Here is a 10945-nt window from a genome sequence, read left to right on the forward strand (position 1 = left end):
AGGATCAAGAACTCACATATATTCATGAAAACATAATAGGTTCAGATCTGAAATCATGCCACTCGGGCCCTAGTGACAAGCATTGAGCATAGCAAAGTCATAGCAACATCAATCTCAAAACATAGTGGATACTAGGGATCAAGCCCTAACGAAACTAACTCGATTACATGATAAATCTCATCCAACCCATCACCGTCCAGCAAACCTACGATGGAATTACTCACGCACAGCGGTGAGCATCATGAAATTGATGGTGGAGGAAGGTTGATGATGACGATGGTGACAGATTCCCCTCTTTGGAGCCCCGAACGGACTCCGGATTAGCCCTCCCGAGAGAGTTTAGGGCTTGGCGGCGGCTCCGTATCGTAAAATGTGATGAATCCTTCTCTCTGATTTTTTCTCCCCGAACACGAATATATGGAGTTGGAGTTGAAGTCGGTGGTGCGTCAGGGGGCCCACGAGGCAGGGGACGCGCCCAGGGAGTAGGGCGCGCCCCCGACCCTCGTGGACAGGGTGTGGGCCCCCTGACGTGGATCTTTCTTCCAGTATTTTTTATATATTCCAAAAATAATCTCCGTTGATTTTCAGGTCATTCTGAGAACTTTTATTTCTGCACAAAAATAACACCATGGCAATTCTGCTGAAAACTGCGTCGTTCCAGGTTAGTTCCATTCAAATCATGCAAGTTAGAGTCCAAAACAAGGGCAAAAGTGTTTGGAAAAGTAGATGCGACGGAGACGTATCAAGCACTTCCGGAGCGGGTTGGTCCCTCGGTGGAGGAGGAAAGAATTCAAGCTCGGATGGTTGAACCGTGCCTCCGGGAAGAGATCATGTGGCATCAAAGAGCTCGTGTCCAGTGGCTAGCAGAAGGTGACAGTAACACTAAGTTTTTTCATCGCAAGGCTAGTGCCCGCAGAGCGAGGAACCGCATCACGGAGCTGCAGCAAGCTGATGGGACAGTTTGCATGGATGTACAGGAGATGGCGAATATGGCCTCAAGCTTCTATAGCAATCTGTATGCTTTTCAAAATATTGTTGGCATAGAAGAGGTACTATCTCATATACCACAACCGGTTGACGAGACCATGAATAGCACCCTGGATGCTCAGTATACTAAATCAGAGATCAAAGCGGCCTTGTTTCAGATGTTCCCGATGAAGGCACCCTGACCGGATGGCTTTTCGGCACACTTTTTCCAGCAGCATTGGGATCTGTGCGGTGATGAGGTAACTGATATGGTGTTGCGTGTTCTTAACAGGGAGGATTTCCCGGAGGAGATTAACAAAACGTTCATAGTTTTAATTCGCAAGATTGCAAGTCCAAAAAATTTAGGACAGTTTCGACCGATTAGCCTCTGCAATGTGATCTTCAAGATCGCATCCAAGGTTTTAGCTAACCGACTCAAGCTCATTCTCCCCGACATCATCTCTGAGCAGTCAGCTTTTGTACCAGGACGTCTTATTACTGACAATTTCATTTCAGCCTACGAGTGCCTGCACTATATGAAAACGAGGAAGTTGAAGGGCAACAGGTTATGTGCTTTGAAACTTGATATGATGAAAGCATATGACAGACTTGAGTGGAGTTACCTGGAGAAGGTCATGTTAAAACTCTGGATCAGCCCACGCTTCACGGAGATTGTAATGAGGTGTGTTTCACCGGTGTCCTTCTCTGTCATCTTCAACGGAGGGAGGCAAGAGGATTTCACTCCATCACGGGGCCTAAGACAGGGGGATCCAATATCCCCCTATCTCTTTTTGCTAGCGGCGAAGGGTTTATCTTGTTTATTGAATTCTACTAACCCTGATGAGAGTGTGCAGGGTATAACGGTGGCAGCAGGAGCCCCTGAGGTAAACCATCTACTTTTCGTAGATGATAGCCTCTTATTTTTTAATGCTACACCTGAGATGGCCGCTAGAGTTGATTCTCTCCTTCAACGTTACTGCGGTGCCTAGGGCCAGCGCATAAATAAGGAGAAGTCTTCAATTTTCTTTAGCAAAGGTTGTGCCGAGTCTTTAAAACAAGAAATCAAAGAAACCTTGCAAGTTCGAAACGAGCAACTATCCGATCGATATCTTGGGCTACCTACCTATGTGGGGAGAGCCAAGGAAGGATCTTTTAAATATCTCAAGGATAGGATTTGGAAGCATGTGCAGGGTTGGATGGAAAAAAGCCCTATCTGTAGGTGGAAAGGAGGTGCTTATCAAATCTGTAGCTCTAGCAATCCCCACATATTCTATGGCTTGCTTCAAACTGCCACCGGGTTTATGCCAACACATCAATGGTATTTTGAGGAAGTTTTGGTGGGGATCGAAGAATGGTGAAAGAAAGACTGCATGGGTATCATGGGAAGTTATGTCACAACCTAAGTGTATGGTAGGCATGGGCTTTAGAAACATCGAGCTTTTCAACCAAGCTTTGCTGGCACGTCAAGCTTGGCAGCTTCTTACCGAGCCTAGCACCCTTAGTGCCCGGATTCTGAAGGACGTTTATTATCCCGCATCTACAATCCTTGAGGCAGAAGTGGCGAAGAATCCATCGCAAGTGTGGCGCTCTATTGTTGAAGGCCGCGATTCACTCAAGCTCGGCCTAATTAAGCGCATTGGTTCAGGTAATGAAACCAACATATGGTCCGATAACTAGATCCCTTAGGACCTCAAACTCCGACCGGTGTGTCCAAAAACTCAAAATCCTCCAGTACTGGTCTCCGAGCTCATTAATCCCGTAACAGTTTCTTGGAACCGAGCTATCTTAGATGAGTATTTCTATGCGATGGACATCGAGGCAATCCTACAGATCCCTCTCAGTAACAGGGTCCGAGAGGATTTCTGGTCATGGCATTATGAACGGAAGGGTACCTTCACGGTCCGGTCAACCTACCGTCTTATGTCTTCAACCAAGCAGCAGCGGACTGACTGGCTTGAACATAATGAGGGTCATTCCAATGGTGCAGCGGATAGCCGATCTTGGGCCAAACTTTGGGGAGCTCCGGTTCCCTCCAAGGTCCGAGTATTTGCTTGGCGTCTGGCCAAAACCTCGATTCCTACAGGAGATGCCCGCAAACACAGAAACATGACTGGTTCAGCGGGATGCTCACTTTGCCATGCGACCCTGGACTCATGGCGCCACTCTCTCTTTGATTGCCACATGGCATGCTGCATGTGGGCCCTTGCTGACGAAGACCTGATGGAGACTGTCATCTCGAACCGGACGGACGACGCCAAGCCATGGATGTTTTGGTTGGTTGATACACTACCTACAGCAGAATTAGCTCATGTGCTTGTCACCATGTGGGAAATTTGGTGGGCGAGACGGTGGGCCATTCATGATAATCAGTTCTAGAGTCCGTTGAGCACTCATGTGTTCATTAACAAGTTCATTGCAGAGCTCGAGCAAATTCCTGAGAAAATGGCACGTACAAAGGACCTACATGCGATCTCTAGGGACCTGCATGTAAGGGACAGGGACCGGCATGCAACTCGAGGAGTTGTTGAAGGACCTACCCGAAATTTAGGGTGGCTACCACCTCAAGCACATGCATTCAAAATAAACTCATATGCTGGCTTCTCCAAGATTGGAGATAGCGGGGCCTCGGCTGTGGTCTGCCGCGATATGAATGGTAATTGTCGGTGTCAAAACCGGCAGATCTCGGGTAGGGGGTCCCGAACTGTGCGTCTAGGCCGGATGGTAACAGGAGGCAAGGGACACGAAGTTTTACCCAGGTTCGGGCCCTCTCGATGGAGATAAAACCCTACGTCCTGCTTGATTAATATTGATGATATAGGTAGTACAAGAGTAGATCTACCACGAGATCGGAGAGGCTAAACCCTAGAAGCTATCCTATGGTATGATTGTTGTTGTATATGTTGTCCTACGGACTAAAACCCTCCGGTTTATATAGACACCGGAGAGGGTTAGGGTTACACAAAGTCGGTTACAATGGTAGGAGATCTGTATATCCGTATCGCCAAGCTTGCCTTCCACGCCAAGGAAAGTCCCTTCCGGATACGGGACGAAGTCTTCAATCTTGTGTCTTCATAGTCTAGGAGTCCGGCTGAAGGTATAGTCCGCCCATCCGGACACCCCCTAATCTAGGACTCCCTCAGTAGCCCCTGAACCAGGCTTCAATGATGACGAGTCCGGCGCGCAGATTGTCTTCGGCATTGCAAGGCGGGTTCCTCCTCCAAGTACTTCATAGAAGATTTTGAACACAAAGATAGTGTCCGGCTCTGCAAAATAAGTTTCCACATATCGCCATAGAGAGAATAATATTTACACAAATCTAATCTGCTGACGTATTCCGTAGCGTGACATCACAACACGGCCAAGCCTTTATTCGAATCGTTTTACTGTCCCATCTCAGCGTGTTATGCGAGGCGGTTTCCTTGGCACGTCTTGTTAAAGCAGAGATCGTGTCCCCTTATTCCGGGATTCTCATCAATACGGGCATGGGTAACCCAACCGCGCCATTGATTATGGCGCTTGGGAGATAAGCGAGTTTTACCAGGTTGGTGGGGATGCATAGTCGCGTCCACCCATATAAGGGGATAAGGATCCACCTTTTCACCTACGCCTTCTTCCTTCTTTGCCTATCCATTTTCGCGCACTCGAGCTCCAGCGCCCAAGTCCGCACTCCCCACCTCAACCTTCTCCAGCCATGTCCGGAGCGGGAGGCAAGTGGATGGTCTCCTCCGTTACGGAGGGACACATCAAAAGACTAAGGAAGGCCGGATACTTGTCCAACGACATTGCGCACCGGCTTCCCGGAGAGGGGCAGCTCATCCCTACCCCTAGGCCCCATGAGAGGGTGGTGTTCCTCCCCCATTTCCTCCGCGGACTGGGTTTCCCTCTCCACCCATTTGTCCGGGGGCTCATGTTCTACTATGGCCTGGATTTCCACGATCTGGCCCCGAACTTTGTCCTCAACATCTTGGCGTTTATCTTCGTGTGCGAGGCTTTCCTCTGCATCCGCCCCCATTTCGGCCTATGGCTCAAGACTTTCAATGTCAAGCCGAAGGTGGTGCGTGGAAACCAGGCGGAGTGCGGAGGCGCCATGGTGGGCAAGATTCCCAACATCTTATGGCTCGAGGGCTCCTTTGTGGAGACCCTGAAGGGGTGGCAATCAGGGTGGTTTTACATCACCGAGCCGCGCGACCCTAAGTGGGTTGCAGCCCCCGAGTTCCGATCCGGACCCCCAACGCGGCTCACGTCCTGGAAAGAGACGGGCCTGTCATGGGGTAAAAAAGGAGAGCTGTCCGGACTCCAAACATGCGTCCAAACCCTGGTAGACAAGCACTTCAAGCTTGTCAACGTAGTCCAGGTTATGCTCATCCGCCGGATCCTCCCGTGTCAACAACGGGCTTTCAACCTGTGGGAGTTCGACCCAGTGCGGCACCGAACTCTGAGCAGGCTCTTTGACACGACGTACGAAGATGCCTGGAAGGTGCTTTTCAAAGGCGCTGAGGCCCCCGCATCCGCTACCGAGGATCGCGGATTCAGCACGCAGCATCACACTCGTGCGGTAAGCTATTTTTACCTTCTACAGGGTATCAGTTTTTCATAGTTTGACTCCATGCGGGATCTAAGCTCCCTTACCTTTGACAGGATTGGCAGGAGACGTCCGGACAAATCAACTGTCCGGCTCCTTTGCCCGAAGGGCCAGCGGACGCTCGTTTGGCGAAGCTGCTGGTTCCGGCACCCTATGTGGTGCCGGAGAAGAAGGCCAAGAAGAAGGCCACGGGGACTCGAAAGAGTGCCCGACGCCAGGAGGTGTCGGATCCATCATCCGACGGCTCCAAGACGCACTCCTCCCACGAAGACGAGAAGGAGGAAGAAGAGACCTCCCCCCCCCCAGCGGGGAAAGGGAAGAAAAGGAAGGCCGCCACAACTCGGGAGGCCGAAGGATCCAAGAAGGGGAAAACCCTTCCTCCGGACTACTCCACCGACGCCGACGACAGCGAAGAGGAGTGGCCGCACAGGGACAAGCCCCTGGCGAAATCGTAAGTATCCGGATACCAGAGTAATTCATAGTATTCCTTTATTGCACAGCTTTCCCTTATGTCGAATATGAATATGCAGCCCACCAAAAGACCGGCTCGACGCGTCGTCGAGCGGTTCACTGGACTCGTCGGGCGTGAATTCGCTTCCGACGGCTTCCTCCCCCCGCCCTACGGACGACGCCGAAGTGTTGTCCCAACAGGTTCCAAGCCAGGAGGAGGTGGTCCTAGAGGCGCCGCAAGGCGACCTCCCCGGACTCTAGGGGTGAAGGGGATAAAATCTCCCAGGGCTCCAAGTCCGGCTCCAGGCTGGACACCGCTCCGGAACCTTGAAAGGTTCCAGAGTCCGGCGGGGGACCTCCTTCCAAGAGGAGCAAACCCACCGTGCCGGTGACCCCCGTCCAACCGGAGGCGCCGGACAATCTGTTGGAGGCGCTCCAAGGCGCCTCCATCGATGAGGAGCACCGCATCATTATGAGTGTGGTGGTCCAGAAGGTTCAGTCCGCCAAGAGCGGACTGACTGAAGCTTGTACTAGCCTTTTAACAGGCTTTGAGGTAAGTAAAGAATGTGTAAATAATATTACCGCATAGACAGTAGCCCCTGATGCTCTGTTTGGCGTTCGGGAAGAAGAGCCGAATAGAGGATCAAATAAAATTCGCAGGAGTCTAACAAAAAGGAGTCAATATGCGTATGCAGGCTTCTCTGCTTGTGTCCGCCGCACTGACTGCGGAAGTGGACACGCTAAAGCAGAACCTCGATCGGTCCGAGCAAGAGCTCAGGCGTGCCAAGAAGCAGCTCGAGGACAATGAAGGTAAGAAATACCTTGTTTAAATATATATAAAAAGGTGCAATTGCAAAAAATGACAGGATTATCGTGGCTATTGTAGGGGCCACGTCTGAGGTGGTGACCCTTAAGCAAGCGTTGGTCGAGGCCGAGAAGAGGGCATCCACGGAGCGCACCGAGCGGGAGAAGTACGAGGCCTAGGTTGGCAAGGTGCAGCAAGAGCTCCAGGTTCTCATGAAAAAACATGAGAGTTTGGAGCTTGACTCAAAGACGCGAGCGTCCGAGCTCGCGGCGGCTATTGAAAATGCCAAGTCTGCCAAGGCCGAATCCTAGAAGACCCTCCAGGAGTTGGATGAGGTGAAGAAGATAGCGGCGGGTAAGGCATTCTTTATGCAAAGCAAACACATAAACGTGAGTTACTTGTTACTTACCCGAATCTGGAGCTCTATAGGAGCGTTCGCAGATCTTCCCCGGAGTGTGTCCGATGCCGCCGCATTCTATCGAGCCGAGGAGGGCAGCTCGACAGAGAAGGTGTTCTGGTCTCAGTATGCTGAGGCCGGACACCCCGTGCCCCTGAGCGACCAGCTGAAGCAACTGGTCGAGCTCCACAAGGCGGCCGAACAGGCCATGAAGGGCCTCATAGTTCGGCTGTGGCCTGGAGAGGCTCTGCCTAGGAGCTATTTCGGGCTGGTGCGGCGGCTGGTGGAGGCCTGTCCAAGGCTCGAAGTCATCAAGCGCTCCGTCTGCATTGAAGGTGCCCGTAGGGCCCTTGCCCGTGCTAAGGTGCACTGGGGCAAGCTGGATGCTGAGAAGCTTGTGAAGGACGGGCCATTGTCGGGGAAAGAGCATCGCAAGCCCGAGAATTATTATAAGTATGTTCTGAAGGGTGCCTGCCTTGTGGCGGATGAATGTTCTAGGGATGTAATTTTTGAGTGAAACTTGCTCGTTTTGTCCTGTGCGCTGAAAACTTGTTCATATGCGCTAAGCAATGCTGTTCGAATTTAAAATATTACCTTCTATGCGGTTGTTTATCAATTCTGAGAGATGGAGAGTCGTCGGCTTCTGCCCCCGTGCCGCTAGTGCTGGGGTGTTCGGGGATCAACCTGAGCGCTCTTTTTCCCATGTTTGGGTCCTTCGAGGGAGGCGCTCAGCCCAACGAACAAGGCAATCGGACTATAATGCGTGAACACTCTCACTTAGCCATAGAATTCTATAATTTTAAATTTCGGCGAAGCCCCTAGTATTCGGAAGACCGAGTTCGGGGCACTATCCACGCCTTGGCCGGACAGAGCCGACTCCTCGCTCTAAGCGGCATAAGTCTTTAGGGACTCGAAAAACCTCCTGAACAGCGACCAGCTCTCGCTTCATCATGACAGTCAGTTTTAGCTTTCTCCACTGAGGTGCTCGACCCAGCTCAACTGGGGCACAATCGCAGTGGTTCTCCTAGTGCTACCTTAGCCGATATAGCGGAACGTAAGGCACCAAAACATAGGAGCCGGGTAAACCCAACTATTGATCCAAGACATGATTCAGAGCCGATGCATATAATGCTATAAGTTCGGGGTGCCGCACTTGTTAAAGTGTTCGGACTTCTCACACCATACTGAGGGGTACTGAAGCCCCTGGCGTATTTTGGCCGTACCAAAGTGTGCGGGTGCAACATGTCGTTAAGGAACATATATTAAAAAAAGAGTAATGCAAAAATAGACAAAAGCTATGCATTTTTTATTAAAGAGGGCTGCGATCAAAACAGAATGATACAAATAATGCGATAAGCAAAAAGTTGGACTATTTAACATGTCCGTTCCAGGGGCAGGCTGCGGAATGGTATGCGAAATAGGTATACTGCTCGTGATAGAGACCACCTGGGGGTTCCGTAATGCGGCGTGGCTTGTCTGCTTCCCTGGTTCTTGCATCGTTTGTGCGGCAATTGAATTGCCGAACAGGCCTTCCAAAGGATGGAGTCCTGAAAGTAAGAGAAAATTAAAAAATCAGCAGCCCCTGGTACGGTTTAAGCCGTGTTTCCGGCGTGCCGTGATGGTGCCCCTCCCCCTGTACCCATGGTATCTCTAGAGCGTAGTTATGTACACGAAGTACCGGCGTCGCCTTTTTGCGAGGGCTGGGGTTGGGGCCGCATTTCTACGCCTGCTCCGATCGTGCCAGGCGGTATTGCTGTAGGTTACTCCGAGCGCGCTTGACAGTGTCCGGTCGTTTAGTGGCTGGACTGGAGAACTGCCTGGAGAGGCTGCTTTGTACTTCCGCTGCAAGGGACGCCGTGTGCTCCTCCGTTCGGAGGGAGCGTTCGGTGTTTCCATTGACCTTAATTACTCCTCGAGGGCCTGGCATCTTGAGCTTAAGGTATGCATAGTGCGGTACCGCATTGAACTTGGCGAATGCGGTTCGCCCGAGCAGTGCGTGATAGCCACTGCGGAATGGGACTATGTCGAAGATTAACTCCTCGCTTCGGAAATTATCCGGATATCCAAAGACCACTTCAAGTGTGACTGAGCCTGTACAGTTGGCCTCTACATCTGGTATTACGCCGTTAAAGGTCGTTTTGGTGGGCTTAATCCTCGAAGGATCTATGCCCATTTTCCGCATTATATCCTGGTAAAGCAGGTTCAGGCTACTGTCGCCGTCCATAAGGACTCTAGTGAGATGAAATCCATCAATAATTGGGTCTAGAACCAATGCGGCGAATCCGCCATGACAGGTGCTAGTAGGATGGTCCCTTCGATCAAAGGTGATCGGGCAGGAGGACCATGGTTTGAACTTTGGGGCGACTGGCTCTATCACGTATACGTCCCTTAACGCACGCTTCCGCTCCCTCTTGGTGATGTGGGTTGCGTATATCATGTTCACCGTTCGCACTTGTGGGGGAAAAACCTTCTGTCCACTGTTGTTCGGTGGCCGGGGCTCTTCGTCGTCATCGCTATGCAGCCCCTTGTCTGTATTTTCGGCATTTAACTTGCCTTCCTGCTTGAACACCCAACAATCCCTGTTGGTATGATTGGCCGGCTTTTCGGGGGTGCCATGTACCTGGCACAAGCGGTCGAGTATTCGGTCCAAACCGGACGGGCCCCTAGGATTCCTTTTGAATGGCTTTTTCCGCTGACGGATTTAGAGCCTCTGAATCCGGCATTAACTGTCGTATCCTCAGCATTGTCGCCGTTAATGCGGCGCTTCTGCTTGTTGCGACGCGACCTGCCACTACTGTCCCTGGTATCCGAATTACCAGGGTTCTTGGTCATATTGTTGCTACGAGCAAGCCAGTTGTCTTCTCCCGTGCAAAAGCGGGTCATGAGTGTCGTGAGTGCTGCCATAGACTTCGGCTTTTCCTGTCCAAGGTGCCGGGCAAGCCACTCATCATGGATATTGTGCTTGAAGGCTGTTAGGGCCTCAGCGTCCGGCCAGTCGACTATTTGATTTTTCTTTGTTAGGAACCGTGTTCAGAATTGCCTGGCCGATTCCTCTGGCTGCTGAATTACGTGACTTAGGTCATCGGCGTCTGGCGGTCGCACATAAGTGCCCTGGAAATTGTCGAGGAATGCGGCTTCCAGGTCCTCCCAACAACTGATTGATCCTGTTGGCAAGCTGTTAAGCCAATGCCGAGATGGTCCTTTAAGCTTGAGTGGGAGGTATTTGATGGCGTGGAAATCATCGCCGCGGGCCATGTGGATATGAAGGAGATAATCCTCGATCCATACCGCAGGATCTGTTGTGCCATCATATGATTCGATGTTTACGGGTTTGAAACCCTCGGAGATTTGATGATCCATTACTTCGTCTGTGAAGCATAGAGGGTGTGCGGCGCCTCTGTATTGGGCTATGTCACGATGTAGCTCCAATGAGCTTTGTCTACTGTGTTCGGTCCTACCGGATTTATGTCCGGCGTGATGGTTATTGTTTCGAGTCGTGGGGCGCCCACGCGATCCGTAGATCGATCTTGTTTGCCTTGCCTTGTCCTTCAACATATCTCGCAGGTCTGGCGCATTTTCCCGTGCCTTGGTACGGGGTGCGGCTTGAGTGGAGGGCCGAGAGGCCTCTCTGTCGCGGCCACGAGGTGGTCGGTCGGCCGTATCAAGTGCTTCCTCCTCTAATCGGGGTAGCAACCTGCGCTTTGAGTAGCTCTTGGAGGGGCGTTCGAGTTTATGCTTTTCGGCC

This window comes from Triticum dicoccoides, chromosome 2A (assembly GCF_002162155.2).
Source record: "Triticum dicoccoides isolate Atlit2015 ecotype Zavitan chromosome 2A, WEW_v2.0, whole genome shotgun sequence".
NCBI lineage: Eukaryota > Viridiplantae > Streptophyta > Magnoliopsida > Poales > Poaceae > Triticum > Triticum dicoccoides.